The 16,873-nt window shown below is 36.4% G+C and overlaps 1 protein-coding gene across 3 annotated transcripts in view; it reads left to right on the forward strand.

Annotated features, from left to right (window-relative positions):
• Positions 1-237: 237 nt before the first annotated feature.
• The window catches only part of pcdh17 (protocadherin 17), a 97,199-nt gene continuing 80,563 nt past the window's right edge, over positions 238-16,873 (forward strand). Inside the window, exon 1 of one of the 3 annotated variants that reach the window (XM_044135826.1) lies at positions 238-314. The gene's annotated coding sequence lies outside the window, so the exon portion shown is untranslated. The remainder of the gene's footprint in view (positions 315-16,873) is intronic. The other 2 variants (XM_044135835.1, XM_044135816.1) reach the window with 2 other exon arrangements.

Genomic DNA, 16,873 nt, shown 5'->3' on the forward strand with positions numbered 1-16,873 from the left:
TAGTCTTTTCTTCCTTTGTCTAGTTATTTTGTTAGATTTATTTCCTTGGTCCCAGTGTACTCTCACATGCCCCCTGTGCCACCTTCCTCTCTCTTTTTCTCTCGCTCTCTTCAGATTGCCTCCACTCTCTCCCCACACCTGTAATCAGTTAGCTCATCAGTCCAGGCTCAGGTTTGAGCATTCAACCTCCCAGTACTTAAGCATGTCTTTCTCAGTCACTCCGAATTTTACCCAGTGTTTTCCTTGTGTCTCCTTACTGGGTTTTTCTCCTTGGATTTACGGTTTGTGTTCTGACCTGGCTCCCTGTGTTTCTTGTAAGTTTTGTTTCTTCTTTTTGTTAAATATCTTCATTACTCCATGCCTCTGCAGTTCAGCATTTGGGTCCACCACTTGCCAATCATGACAAGTAGGGTAATAAAACCATGATTTTATCATCTTCTGCCATAGTGAAACCTCTACATTACCCCTTTTAAGCAAAAAGAGACAGAATAAAGCCATTCTCTTCACAAAGCAATCTGGAAGTAAAGAAATTGTAGCCAACACATCTGGTTCTCAATAAATCTCGAAATGTTGATCCTTTAACTTTTTATCACATCCTGCATTAATGCAGTTTCAACAGCCTCTCAGTTTGGTGTCGGGCTGACTTGCTCTAATTTATATAATGAGCCGCTTTCCTCTGTTAGTATAGCTAATACATCCACATTAAAATTTACATATCACCATTAAGGACTAAATTAATTGTGGAGCTTTTTACGCCACAGATTTAATTTCGAAAAGATGTGTGTTTTGTTAGTTGACGCCATCTTTCTTAGTCTTGAGGAGTAATTAGATTATCACTCAACTGATGGGGTTCCATCATATTGCTTCACATTTACTAAACCACAGCAAACACACAACCACACATGCATACAGTATGTTTTTCTATACTTACTGGGACTTTGCATTGACTTCACTTCATTTTTTTATTCATTCCTGTAGCCTAACCCAGAACCTTTACTCTAAACCTGGGATTTGGGGCAAATAAGGAGCAGTCAGAAACCCAAAACAAAATATGTGTTAGGAAAATGGACTTCACAATGTATTAAATGCAATCTTCTCCTTATCCCAACCCACATCACCACATATACCTACACAAAGCCTCTACAGTTTTCTTAAGCAGAAGTTGCATTCAGAAGCAGAAGGACAGAATGTCCAACAGCCAAAAGAAGCCACATAAATCTTAGTTATTTATCTGTAAAAAAGACTGCACATGAGGCTATGTTGCCAACATTGTTCGATTTATTTGATGATTATTTAAAAATTTTCAAAGAAGCCCTTAGTTGTGTTCAGTTTGATGCTTTGACCAAGTAGGAACAAAAGGATGCCAGAAACAGAAAAAGAACATTCAAAACAGAGCGACATATTCTGTTACTTTAAGACGATAGAACCACATGTTAATGAGTCCCTCTAACCTTCAGGTTTATATGATGTAAACTTTAACAATTAGGTAAAACCATTAAATAAGGAATGATTGTAACTGTTGTATATTTATATTTTCAGCAGCATATTTTAAGAGGAAATCTAGTCAGAATCACAGAGCTAAAGATTCATTTTGTTTCCATGAATGCAACAAAGATCTTCCACACACTGAATGTACAGTTCAGTGCAACAACATTTCTAACCTTTGCCTTTTTCATGTTACACCCTAGAGATCTGTGCTTTTCATCAGGTTTTCATATGAGATCCTTCAGTCAGTTTAGGTTATACTGCCAAATGTTTGCACTATCATCATCATCATCATCATCATCATCATTATAATCTCTTTATTCCAGACACATAAGAAGGTCCATGTGTTTTACGGAAAATATATATTTCAGTTTGTTTTATAATGTGATAAGATGTGGAAAAAGGATTGAGGGAGCTGAGAACTTTTGCATGGCACTGCACTTACTAAATATTTCTGTATTCAAAATTCTGCTTAAGAGAGAAACCATGTTGAAAATGTCAATCTCCCTTTTACATGATTGTATCAAAAGATTATCTAAAGCTTTCTAGGGAATATTCAGTAAAGATTTTACATTTATGTCAGGAAACAGGGGCAAGGTCACTGAGACGATAATGAAGAGCCACAATGCACGAAAAAAAATCTTTGGCTAAAAGGCCGTTGCTTGGAGATAAAACTTTAAAGCAAGATTGTATTTGAAGCAAAGAAAAGAAGGCACACTCATGATCAAGAAACTTTAATCTGATCTCTTTAGAAGCAGAGAAGAATTAGGGATTGAACCGCTTTTTTCTTTGCCAAGCTTTAGGGTCTGATATGAGTATGTAACTTATTCAGGACATCATCCCTGCTTCACAGCTGGCTTCCAAAACAATCTATCTTCAAACATCCGTCATTCTCTCACGCCTTTTCATGCTATTCTGCACAAACAAGTGAAAGGAAAAGCTGGGGAGAGGGGGGTAACACATTAGAAAGAGAGATTAGGAAGATGTTATCTACATCTGTGCATACCCCTATCCAAACTATTAATCAAAGTTTCATTTTCTCCTTCATCATGAGGACTGCTAAGTCCTTTAGGAGATGAGAGAATTACTACGTTCTTACCTCTGTAAGCTCTTCATTTCTGCAGATTTAAAACGGCATTGTGTCAAAGCTCACAACGGGCCGGCAGCCTCACTTTGTTCTAAAAGCATTAGTCTCCTAATCTCTTCGTTTTTGTGTGTGGTAACAGGAACGTTGAAACGAAGCCACAACTGCTCAAAGTTGAAATGGTGAATAAATCAAATCTGCTCAAGCAGATTATACATGTGGCAAGATTAGGGCACACGACATATCAGTAAGGGTCCACTTCTGCTTGTTTCTCAAAAGCGTGTGAGAGTTGTATTTTATTGTAATTTTGATTGAACTTCCCAAACAACTCTTAGTATTTAATGATTCCTGGGCAGTGGGTGCTGTTGGTGCAATGATAAACAGGTGCTGCTTCCATTCTCTTCCCACTTTTTAAACAGAACAAATCCAGAGAGGCTGTATTCAGTTTAATTATTAAACCCATCTTAGCTGGAGTAAATCTATAAACCTGCTGTGTTATTTCTACAATGCAGCGCTTTTGTTAACGTTTGCACCATTCTGTGTGCTGAGCCAATAATTGCCAATAGCAACAGTGCTGGTTGGGAGCACCTTGAAAGTGACTGTTTTAGTTACAAAGAGTGATATGACTCTGTTTACATGTCAGTTCCATAGACAAGGACAATTACTTCTATTGTCCGGGTCCATATGGGGCAGTTAGTCGACCAATTACAAACGAGCGCCCCTGTCCTAGATCTCGAAGGATAATAGAGACAGTAATTATGATGTGTTCATTTTAATGTGCTTTTATTGACAGGCATAGTAGCAGTCCAGCCTTTGCCCTCCGCCCTCCCCATTCCCAATTGTAACTGCTTGTGAAAGCAGCTTTGCAACTCAATTAGCTTTGACATTGTATTTGACTCTAATAGATCCAGGTAAAAGTCGAGGAATATTATGCAGTGTAGTTTTAAATAGACCACATCGAATAAAAGAATAGCATTTCTATTTTTGTGTTATTGATTGATACTTCATATTTTTTACATTTGTGAGACATTCATCAGCATCCCTCAATGAAGAATTATAATATTAATCCAAGTTATGGAGCTGAGTATTTTCATTTACCTTTTCCCCTCCTTGATTATGCTTCCCATTAACCTCTTTATTGAGACTATTATTGATCTGGAACTTTCTTTATCACTGCACTTCACTCTGGACAGTAAGTCTTTAACAATCCTTTTATAATGCATTTTTTCTTCTCTGTCCTTTTCTTGTCCTTTAGATCTTTTTAGTTTTATTACTCAGTCTTTATACTAGGAATGTCTTCCCCTCCTCACTTCCATCCTTTATCTTTCCTCTCTCTTCCTCTGACACTTTAGGTCATGGTCGGCCTTTATAACCATGTGCCTTAAATGCTGTTTAACCTTATCTCTGCCCATTTTATGGGTTCTTTATGAATGATGACATAAAACCCTCAGCACTCTCCCACAGCTCCTGTAACAAAGCAGCTCAGTTTTTCTTTCGGACTCTGCTTCTTCTTCCTCTTCTAAAAGGTGCACTTGGCACGCAGTACATCATGTAGCAATCCCACTTCTCAACATACAGGTACGCACATTACTGCAGAGTTGCTGACAAACAGAGACAAGGATGGCCAAGTCACATGACTCAGCCAGCCCACGTCCCATGTGCTCTCTCTCAAAGGACACTGACGTCATGTGCAGAACCAGAGCTGGTGCAATGACTGTGTCAATGTCACCTTATGTTCTGCTTAGCTGTTAGCATCGTATGATACTGCTCTCACCATCACTAGCCCCACCGCCCAGAGTGTGGCAAGGTGGAGGCAGCAGAGTGGGTGACAACTCATCCAAAACCACCACTGCTGGAGCTAACGATGTGTATCTTAAAGTGGCATGAGTGTTGGTCTATTTGTGAGCATCTATTCACATGTTGAGTCCTTGTGTGCCGTTGCCTCTGTGGGTGTCATTTTGTATGTGTTTTCATTTAGTCTGGCAGTAAAGACATTGTCCATTAACCTCTTAATATAATTCTAATCTACTTTAACCCTTTGGTAAAGGTGAGATCACAATAATAACCTAAATAATGAACAAACAAACACTTATTTTCATAAGTGTAAGTGTAAACGTATACTTTACACTGACCACACACATTTTCTTGTTCCATAAATGCCTGGTGTGTAGAATCACTTTGAAAAAATATTTAGAAAATAGGTGAATTATCAGCCTGTACCTTTTTGGTGACTTTGGGTTTGTTTTTTGTTTTTTTTAATATTTGGACAGTTTTTTTATTACTTATTTTGATGCCGTTTTTCTTTTTGAAATGACCAAAGCAGTTTAATGAAAAAAAAATAAATGATAATAATCATGTGCTTACATATGATTATTTAAATTTATTCTGTTTAATTTTTTTCTCTTTTTTAACTTGTAACACAGCAAGAGCCAAGTGCTTATGAAAATAAAGTGCTATATGCACTTTATTGGCAAGAGTACGTCTTGCATCACAAAGGAACCGATTTCCTTGCTAACGTCACACTGTCGCATAACAATGTTTTGAGGAATATTGTTAAGTAATCATATGTTTGCTCAACTCCATGAGCACAGGCGAGAGAGGAAGAAATAAGTAGTGTTTGTACTAACACTTGACTTTGGCCTGTTGTGGAAATACCAAATAGCATCAGCGGAAAACCTTCGAGCCACTGTCAAAATTATCTTTCGCAGCGAGTCCCCATAGCGTTGTAGGGTGGTATGAACAGCCTGTGGGCTGGACTCTCTGTGGTAGCTCTGCTTGGAACTTCGACAAATCGTCTCATCACAAAGTTGCAAAATTGCTACAGTGCAGATGCTGAATAAACAAATACATCAACAGCATCAAAGTAAAAAAAAAAACAAAAAAAAAACTGTTCTGGCACAGTGCCTAAGCTTCTTTTTCCTTGTGTCTCTTTATTTATGGATTGTCATATGCAGTTGCCAGGATACGACTCCTGTAGTACACGGTCCTAATTGTTTTGACTGAGTAACAAGCTGTTTATTATAGGCACCTTGTTTAGTGTTGTTATTCGAGGCATGCAAAAGCCCGGTGGATTAATTTGAGTGTGTATGTGTGTGTTTTGCTTGGGCTTTTTTTGTGGGTGGGGGCTGAAGGGGACTGAAGGAGTTTGTGATGTCGAGATGAATGCCAAACTATGGTGACAGAGAGCATTTATTCTAATTAATTCCAGTTTATGCCTCTTAACTTCTATCAGCTATTGTTGAATTTGCAAAAGAATGTAGAATATCTGTGATTAAGTAAAGTATTTACTTAGACACAGTATTTTTTGGTATGACACAAGTACAGTACTTATTTAACAACATGTATTTTACACTATTTAAATTGTCTGAAGTCTTGACATGCAAATTCTTAAAAATATTCATGATGAAAGTTATGTTGGAGTTAACTGTGATACCATTTTGTTCTAAATTTTTACTTATTTTACACAATCTGCAGGGCTGATCAGATTAAACCATTATATTTTTAGCGTTTACATAATGTAGTTGAAGATACGGCAAGTATGTTACAGCAGCAGTGTTAGTCCTGGTAATTTGATACTACAATTGAAAGTGCTTGCCAATGACAACAAATGAACCCTTAACCACCATCATAATTAACAGGGGAGTGCAGTGATGGCAAAGTTACTTTGAAAAAGTAACTTTAATCGGACTACTGATTACTCCTTGAAAAAGTAACTTAGTTAGAATACTGACTACTTGATTTGGAAAGTAACTAAGTTACACAAAAAGTAACTTTTTAGTTACTTTCAGCAGCTGCTAACAACAACGCTCCGCCTCCTGTGAAAATAACATTGATCTTTGCCAATACTTTTTTGTCAGCTATTTTATAATGGTAACATCAACAATGTGTCTCCACTGATAAGGCTGAACTGAAGAGGAGATTGTAGAAAGAACAGTCCAAAAAAAATAAAAAACGTGAGTAATTTGTGTGGTCCACTGTTGTCTGGAAAACTCCAAGAAGGATTTTAATATAGCCTGAGTCTTTAGCTTTGTTTTTTTCAGTTGCCGTCCAAAGTCAGTCCTCAAGGGTCAGTATCCTGCATGGTTTAGTTCTCTCCCTGGTTCAACACACCTAGATCAAACGATGGCTCGTTAGAAGACCTCTGCAAAAACATTGACATGTTATGGAGGTAGCAACTACCACCAGGGAGAGTACCGAAACCTGCAGGATATGCTGGTGACTAAGTATCGCATGATCTCCCAAAAGATAGAAAATATTTGGCATCCTTCCCTCACTGCTTTTTAAATTGTTCCCATTTTTGATTTACTTTTTGTAGAGCCATGGCCTTTGACTTGTAAATGTTTTTAAGGTCTCCTTTTAATCAAGCTTAGTCTCACCAACAGCAACTGGATGTTTCTTACCCTTTGAATTCACATTGAATTAGACATAAAAAAAAAAAATGGTTAGCTTTTCATTGTAACCACATATTTTTTATTTTTATTTTAACTAAATACAGGTGGAGGCTAAAACATCAAGCATTCCTGTAAAGTCTGATGAAAACCAAGTGTCTTCATCAAGGTCTTAACTCAAGGCATGTAAAAGAATAAAGCTCAAACAGGATTTACTTCACTTTTTATTGTCATATTAAATTATTTCTTTGATGAATTTATTAGCAGATTCATTTGTTAAAATTATAATCTTTTGACAGCCTTTATTTATAGTCTTTTTAATTAACCTACAGGCTACCAGTAATTATAGCAATATTATCATCATTAAATTGCCATTATATTAATTTGCTTCTATTAAGCTCAGTTCAGATAATCGCTAAAGGAATAAAAAAGGGAGACTTTTTTATGGCTCTGCAACACTTGTAATAATGATCACGGAAATAACACAAGAGGCTTGCTTACAGAGACAGATTATTGTCTGGTCACAATTCAGAATTAATGACTGTGGGAGTGTCCGGTTGTGCATCCAAGATTTCCAAACTGTACTGATGTTCATCCACAGGCACAACCAGATAATTTTAATAATGACCAAATCAGTCTGCTGGGAGAAGCACAGCTTAGCAAAGAGTCACAAACAAATGGACATGTTCATAATCAGGAGTCTGTAATACAAACAAGACACAGCTGTTACTCATTGCAATAACAATAACACGGGTCACAAAAGTATGATCCCGACTCACCCTGCGCCATTGGGTCCGTTTTGTGAAATAACTTCTGATTTCGCCAATTTGTTTTTCAAAGGTTTTAATGTTCTAAGATATAATTTTATATACAACTCCCTCCATACTTATTAGCTCTTTTGCAAAGGATGTGTTAAAAGCCCTAAAATTAATTTATTTTTAATTGCCTTGGTGTTATCCTGAAAGTTTTTGAAAAATTCTACCGTTTAGTTTGAGTAAATGTATTGAGAGGATGGGAAACATACACAAAAAGAAATTGTATTGTATTTTCCAAAATAAAATCACAAATATAACATTTTATGATAACTTATAGAATATGTAAAGGTCAAGGGTCAGCAGCCTCTAGAATAGAAATAACCTCTGTTAGACTGCACACCTGTAGACCCTATTTCACCCTTAAAATGAAAAGAAAAACAGAAGGATTTATCATTATTAAATATTTTTTTTAAATTCTTCCGATGTTAGAGAACTCCTACTTATGTTATATCTAATTTATAGTTTTAGAATAAAATAAATATACACTATTTACATCAAAAGAAAAAATACACTTATTAAGACAGAATTAGGGCAATCTATCACTTTAACTTCTAAACCAGACTTTCCTACTTACTCTTCATATAAATAGTTATCCATTGCTCTGTCATTAATTATCAGTAATTAATTGTCCCTGTGGACAAGCTAAAGGGCCATAGGTTGCAACCCCTGGAACAGGCCTTAAGTTTTCTCCCATAACATTTCACAAAGTTGGAGCATTCAGAAAGAATGATCTTTGACTATTCTTCTCAGCAAAACTGTAGGTGTAAAGAGTTCAGAGCTCTCATCCTCTTTTATATACTCCACTGTTAGGATTTACGTAAGGGGGACTAAGGCAGATATAAAAGAAGATTCATTTTCTGTCTTGTGAACCATTTCTTAATTGATTTGATTGTATGTCTTGGGTCATTGTTCCTCTAAAATGAGTAATTATGACCTACTTTCAATTTCTTTCAAATAATAAGTATCCATGATACCATAACAAGCTTCCAAGGGGCTTTAGAAGAGACAGTCTGTTATCAAAGATCCTCTGTCATAATAGCATAATAGCAGGCTTGAGTTGTTTTTTTAGTCAACCCATGTTTCATACACACCCAGCTAGAGAGCCAGCTGCTGTAAAACCCAGTGGTCTCATCTGATCCAATCCCATAGTTTATGTTTGTAATGGTTGGAAAGAAAATGTAACTCCTTGGCTTTTCCCTAACATGCTAATTACTTTGGCATGCTGACACCAACAGCCTTAATAGGTTGTCGTAAAAACTTTGTAACCCCAAAGTATCGCTGGTTTCTGCACTTCTCCAATAGTGAATTTTAGAGATTTTAAAAATTGTATTTTTACATTTCTTGGCATCCTGCTGAAGATTCAAAGTTCCAGGATGATCTCAATCCTCAGACTTGATTGTTACAGTTCCAAGTTTATCAAGCTTGTTAATTATTGCTCTGTGTTAATTTGTGGATGTTTTAAGGTAGCTGATTTCTTGATTTACAAAAAGCAAATGTATGCTTTTCTGGCATGACGTTCTTTTGTCTTTGCCATTTTGAACGTTCCACTAAAGGGAAATAGGAAGCCAAGTATTATTATGTACAATGTCTGTATAAATGAGAAACATATTTAGTTACATGGTCCATCACAGGTTGGAAGCCCATAATACAGTAATATTACAAAATCTAAACCAACAAGCTCCATCAACGTTACAAATAAATTTATAATTCCACACAAACCAAAATCTAAAATTAAAAGAGTTTATATTTTATATAATTCAAGAACTGGTAATGAGACGGATCTAAACCTCAATTTTTTTTTAAATGATTTTCATGTTATTGCGGGCATGTGCTCAGAGATGAATAGTGTGATGTGACAAGTGCAGTTGCACCAACTCATCATTGTGTTTTGCCATTGTTTTATCATGACAGCAACTGCAGTGTAAAAAGGTTTAGTTGAGATGCAAAAAAAGAAGAGAAGCCTCTGTGTAAATAAAAATATTTCATCAAACCCAAAAGACAAACCAAAAGAATTGAAAAACACGAAGTTCAAATTGATGGTGTAATTGTAACAAATCTCCAAACATACTGTAATACAGTCTTGACTTCATGGAAAAAGTAAAACAGAATTAGCTTGGAAGCAACTCAGCTAACAATGGAGAGGATTAGACAAAGAATGAGTGAAAACTAGATTCTATGTACTGCTAAGAACACAGCAGACAAAGACAAAATCTAAGTAAATTAAATCTACCATGCATCAGGTTTTGTGCTAAGTAACTCAGTGCTGAAGCTTGTGAAAACATAATTAGTTATACGGGATAAAAACAGGCACCAACTGTTAGAGCTTACCAGAACTGAGAGAGAATTAAAATGTTCTCTCCCAGTGAAAGATGAAAAATGAACCAAAACTCTTGGATAAAATGAAAGACGTGAACTGACAAGAGTTACATGTTCTTTAATTTTGGCACACAAAGTCAGGAATTTGTTTTTTAAAACTAAAATGTGTCAAATGTCTATTATAGTCCTATTTTGAATTTAGAAATCATTCTGCATCCACTTTATTATTTTTTTTCTACATACAGTATTCAAGATGCATCTGCTTTAAATTTGTGCTGCCATACTAAAGCTCTGGTCAAAATATTTGGAAAAACCTGACATGCAGTCTTATTTTGTTGCCATTTTTCCTGTACTTTGAATGAATTGTTCAGTGAAGCTACTGAGAATGTAGACATTTCATATGCAAGCTATTTCACTTGTTTATTTGTGGTATCTCCATTTTAAATTAGTCTCTAAATAAAACATCTTAACTTGAGGAATGCTGATTTTTTTTCTCTACTGAAGAAAATTTTGTTTCTGCTACCTGCTTCACATCTCTTTAAATTTAGCCCTTATCTAACATTGGAAAATTAACAAAGTTGATTATTTCAGTTAAATAAAAGTATTTCCAATGACTATGTAGTTTGTTACTTTAATCTAAAAAAATCTAAGGGTCACCACAAATACTGGGACAAAACAAGGTACATGGTAGATACTTGGTAGATATATTACATGGTTTTCAGTTTTTCCATAGCTGTAATAGGTAATTACTTTAGTTTTGCTAAAAAACTATGGAGGTACTTCAGAAGTCTCTAAATTGTGTCCGTTTTTTTTTGTTTCTTGTTTTTTTGTTGTTTTTTGTTGTTGTTTTTTTTCAGAATTTGTCATTTTATTGTCACGATTTGCGGTGAGTGGTGAGGAAGATGCTGAGGACCCAGGTTGGGACAAAGAAGTGATCATTTAATGACAAAAATACAAATCCAGAAAGTCCAGGCAGCACAGATTGACCAGGAGGCTAAAAGCTCAAATTCTGGTAGCAACTGGTTACAAAATAACAAACACGACTAGACAGATTCGACAGACTGGTACGACAAAGACAGAAACACAGGTGGCAATAACTATACAGAGGGTAAACACGGAACGGGACACACCTGGGAACAATCAATCGGGACAACATGGAGACTCAAAATACACAGACAGAAAAACTCAAATCAACACAGAGAAAACCTAATCCTTACATTTATAATTAATTCCCCAAAAATTACTCTGATGCTTAGGTAACCAAACATTAGATCATAAAATTGTTTTGACTGGCCAGTGATCCTGAGTTTCTGAAGCCCTTCAGACTGGATGAAGGGGCAACAAAGCCACTTCAGTCAGCATGCATACATTTCAGGATTCCTCTCTCATCTCTCTCTCAAAATTAAAACTAAGTAATGACATTCATTGCCGTGGGCTACTTAAAGACATTGAAGTCACAGAGGAGATTGAAACAACTTTACATACATTGTTGTGCCAATAGAAAATTACTTCCTGTTTATGCTTGTCAGTCAATTTGTGCATGAGGGAGGCAAGTGTGAGTTTTGCATGCAAATACCTCTGCCCGGGCTCCAGGAAAGCATCCAGTTTATTTAGAATGCAACTCAGACTCAGCGGAATGTACACAAACATGAAGTTATTGTTGATGAGCTGAGCACTGTCCTTCAATTGAATCCGAGCCAGCCAGCATGTGACAGGATTACCAACTTTGCCCTTTCCAAGTCAGACCCTTTGTTCTTTTAGGTAACTTTGCGAAGCTGATCCCTTTTTTATGTCTTTCTAAAATATTTTCATGAAGCCAGAGCAAATGTACAAAGGAAAAACACACCTGTTGAAAAGACAGTGATGAATGATTTTAAATATTCTTCCAGATTTAAAAAGACAAATCATATGCACAATTTAAATGAAAAAATAAACATGTCTGTTGAAAATACAGAAGTATATATCTAAAACTGCCACAATGTGCACACTCCTAAACTATTACTTTAAGTAGTAGTTCAGTATTCAGATATGCCCATATTGTTTCCTATCAGAAACAAACTTTTGAATTTAGATATAATCTGCCAAGTGAATGAATAATTTTCAGCTTATTTGTATATATAAACCAAGGAAATTTGCAACAGGTTACATTTGTTATCATTCGTCCTCCTCAGGCTGGCCACCAGCTTGGTCAAACACGCTAGTGTCATGCATCTCATATTTCAACAAGTTTTTTGTCTCACGTCAGCCAGTGTGTTTGTGTATATGACACTCCGCCCAAACTGAACCCACAACTATTGAGAAGTAAAGGTCCTGGATTTAGGACTTAGGTTCTGTGTAGGGTTGAGTGTTGTGACCTTGATGGATAGAGATTTGTCCAAAATGGTTGAGAGATGTCATTTCAACTGGTGGCAGAATCTTCAAACCTACTGCAGCTTTATTAGATTTTACTTTTATCTGTCTCACTTTCTCTTTCAGTTGAAATACACAGGATGTCACGGTAGAAAAAGTTCAGTAATTATTTATTGTCAAGTTTTTTTTACAACACACACCCCCGGGAATCTATAAAGAGCAAGTAAACGTTTAATATCCACAACAGCTTTCTTTCACTGATGCTTGAAATATTAAGAATCCAGTTACACAGACATTAATTTGTTTGTAGGGACTAAGCCTTTACGACATTAAAACATTAAGTTTTTAATTAAAACGACTAAAACTTTGATTATATAAATCTTTGTTAAAGAGTTATATTATTTACGTTATTATTAAAGATAAAGATGCAATTAATTTGTTATAAATTTTTTTATGATTTTAGGATTGTTTTGGAGTGGAATTTATGCTTCGCACCAATGAGTAAAAATGCTCCTTTTTTTTTTTTTTCTTTCTTTCCAAGGTCCACAGACCTTCTGTTCATGACACCCGGTTTCAGAGCCTTTGTTAAATTCAGCCTTGAGCCAGTGGTAGCATAATTTTCAATAAGACAGTTTTCAATGTATCTTTTCAATGACTAAATTTTGCTTTGAACCTGTGATTTGTGATCTTTTTATGATTGAAAAGAAATTACCTTGTTTTTATTTGTTTGGAAATGAGTTAAATACTGTTCATTGCTGGTGTTAACTTGGTACAAGAAGACTGCAGATTTCTTGTTTATATTTTTCAAAGGCTTGCTCCAATGTTTTCTTACTGCCACTTCTGAGTTTTTATTATGGTAAGGTTTGGTCTCTGGGGTTAAAAATGTAACCTTATTTCACAGCACGCCATGAGCACGCTGGAAAAATAATTTCTTCTAAAATTGCTCTACTTTTTTTCTTCTGTCTTAGCCGTTATATTAGCTCCACTCCCGGTTCTGACTGCTGAAACACATCCCCACACAATATTGCTGCCATCTTCAAATTTGACTGTAGGGATGCTATTAATGAGCTGGTCCCCAGTGTCTGGTTTCTTGCACACATGCTGTTGGGAACTTTGGCTAAGTAGCTCAGTAATTGTTTCATCAGACCAGGGGACGTTACATCTCACAGTCGATGAGTCATTAGTAATCCTGGCAAGTTGTCAGCACCGTTTCTGGTTACTGTGAATCCCAAATTTGATAGAATTTTGAAAAATTCAAGCATAGTCTAAATAACTATTGTAACTGGAAGAGGTAGTTGACAAGTCATGATTTTTGGTGCTTGAGTTTGGATCGAAATCAAAAAGAGCCCAACAGATGTGTACAGATGCTTGACTAAAGCTGAATTGTCACACAGTTGTTGAAATTTGAGGCAAGAGCTGAAAAAAGGGAAACGACTGATCAGTTTTTAAAATTTCTATGTTCACAGTGCAGTTGTGACATATAAGTTTTGTTTTTTAAGCTGAATGATGAATTTTAAAATCAATCAGCTATCCATCAATCTATTTATTAGCTTTATTGTCTGTGATTAGGTCACAGCAGTAACAGATTCATGATGGAAATCCACCCATCAGTCTCACTGGCAATACTTTCCAACTCATTCTGAGGGATCCCAAGACGTTCCCAGGCCAGAAGGATTATACAGTCCCTCCAACGTTTCTGCTATGGGGCTTCCTCCTCCCAGACCTGAAAAACCTCCAAAGAGAGGTGCTCATGCTGATCAGATGCCCTTTTGATGTGGATATATAGGGACTTTACGCCAAGCCTCCCCCGGATGAAGGAACCGCTTCACTATATTCCCAAGGCTAAGCTCGGCCAGCCTACAGAGGACATTCATTTTGCCTGCTAGTATCCAGGATCTCATATCAGTCGTAATTCATATCTCATCACGGTAGATGAGGGTTGGAACCTAGACAGACAATAAATTGAGAAGTTTGGGGGTTTTTTCTAAGATTTTTTTATCATCACAACAGGCTGCAGAAGCCCCTGCATTAAAGCTGATGAAGCCCTATCAGTCTGTCTCCTGTTCCATCTTACCATCACTCATAAAAGGCAGGATACTTGAAGTGCTGTATGTCACTCCAACATTTTTTAGTTGAGAACAATGGCCTTGGTACAAACCGAGCAGGGCCTGTGGAAACACGTTCACCCCGAAGTAGAGCGGAGCTGAGCCGGGCTGTTGAAATAAAGCCAATGGAAAAGGGGTAATAGTGAAAGCTACTTGCCACTCATTTGCTTAAGTGCCAACTGGAGGTCATGAGCAGAAGATTCAACCACATCATCTGCAAAATGGAAATACATGACCATGAGGTTCCCAAACCAGACAAATTCATCTGCATGACTTTGAATCACAAGCAGGATCTGGACAGCACTTACTGAGAGTATATCGTAAAATATTTAAATTTATGTTATCTCCTCTATTGATTTTATTCAGTTCTCTACACCTAAAGTACATGTGAAAACATAGAACTTTACAAGGAAAAGAAATATGAATCTTAAGATTGCTATGCGACAAAGAATAAAAACAACACCAAACAAACTTTGCATAATACCAAACTTTTTCTAAACAAAGGGTAATCCAGTGAGAGCCTAGATGAGCTGAAGAACATCCTTGCAGCAGGCCACTTCTGCCTTTGAAAGCGACATGGAGATTACAGCAATCCAAACACCTGCCCTCTCAATGTGGGGAGGGACAAACATACATCAGTGGAGGTCTTTTCTTTAAGATGCTTTTTTCCAGTCCTACCATAAACAACCATTTTTAATGGTGTGAAACCAGAGAGTGTGTATTTCTGCTCTCCAGTTTCTTTTGTTGTGAACTCTCTAAACCTTCAGAAAATGTGGTGGTTTGTGAAGAGTTTTACAGAGTAAACAAAAAAGGAAGGAGCAATGAATGACAGCTGGTGGGGGTCTGTCACAACAGACTAAAGCTTGACCACTTGTGCGCTCAGGGTTTATGTGGGTTCTTCTAGGATCCAAACCCCTCACTGAGCAGCTCCAGATAATCATATCAAGATGAGAAATTTCTAAAATGGGTTATGTTGATGTGTATGCAGTAATACATCACTGGCCAAGTTTATAAATGCAATGTGGCAATGGTTCAATAGTTTGCTCTTAAGTCGTTTGTAAATCATTTTTGAAACAAATGACAGAATTTAGTAGGTTTAGGCTTGGTTGTGGACAGGCAAATGTGTTGCACTAAATCAACTTCCAACCTAAACATTTGTTTAAATTAATACAAGCTTCATAAATAAAACCTTCTACTTTTTTTATGGCCTTCATGGCCTAATCTAACTTTTCCTAGATCTGTTGTACGCCAGCGATTCTATTTAGTCATAAACATTAAACTGTCAAGGAGCAAGTTGGGAGAAGGCTTAATGAATAAAATGTTGGACTAAAAATGTCCTCAGCTTTAGCCAGACCCTGAGTTGCTGACTCATACTAATTGGAGCTGGCCTTTAATGAGAAGTTCTAGTGTTTGTAAGTGGTTGTGTCAAGAAAGAAAAAAGTGGATTGGAAAGCCAATGGTTATGGCTGTTCACCTCTCTGGGCTTTGTTCTTCATCACCATTGTCGCATACAGTGTTAATGGTCCAGTCCGCATTATTCTCAGACATCAAAGATGAGACTCATTTTCTGACTCTTTAGAGAAGACCTGATGAAACAGAAGCTGAAGAGGAGCATGTGCCTTTTTTGAGTGAGAGAGGGAATGATGTTGTTGAGGGATAATGTGTTTTTGTTGCTAAGGAACTGTCTGCAAACCAGAAGGAGAGAAAATGATCAACATTATAACACTTTATAGGATCTTGTACCATTGGAAATGATTCTTAGAGAACTGTGTAGAACTAAGCTGTTTATGAATCGTTAAAATAAAGGTGTACTCTGTTGAAGGTGTACTCTGTTGAAGGTTGTGATCACTTTGAAACATAAGAAGTTGTTAAAATGGAAAATACAGCTGTTGGGTTCAGCTGAAAAAGCAAAAAAACAAACAAAAAAAACACTTCTGTTTGGTTATCATTTTGTCAACATGGAAAGTTGTAAAAGTATTTGCATTACCTTTAATCAATAACAACTGTAAAATCATTAGTTTTAGTCTTGATTTCTTATTTATTACGTTATATTTTTATCACCTAAAACTGTTGAATTTCCTTATTCCTACACAAATAAACTAAAGGACGACAATGATTTATGATGATGACGATTAAGATGTCACTGATTGACTTTTACAGTCTTTCAACAACACATGAGATCAGTCTGATTGAGTGCCGTGTATATAAGGATGGCAGCATCAGGCGACATTCTTGAAATAAACACATTTCTGAAACAACATATGTCTAAAGATTCAGTGCAGACATATAAACTGTTCTGTAGGCGAGTGCGAGCAGCTGAAGTTACTTTTG

The sequence above is a fragment of the Gambusia affinis genome, linkage group LG02, assembly GCF_019740435.1.
Source record: "Gambusia affinis linkage group LG02, SWU_Gaff_1.0, whole genome shotgun sequence".
Taxonomy (NCBI): domain Eukaryota; kingdom Metazoa; phylum Chordata; class Actinopteri; order Cyprinodontiformes; family Poeciliidae; genus Gambusia; species Gambusia affinis.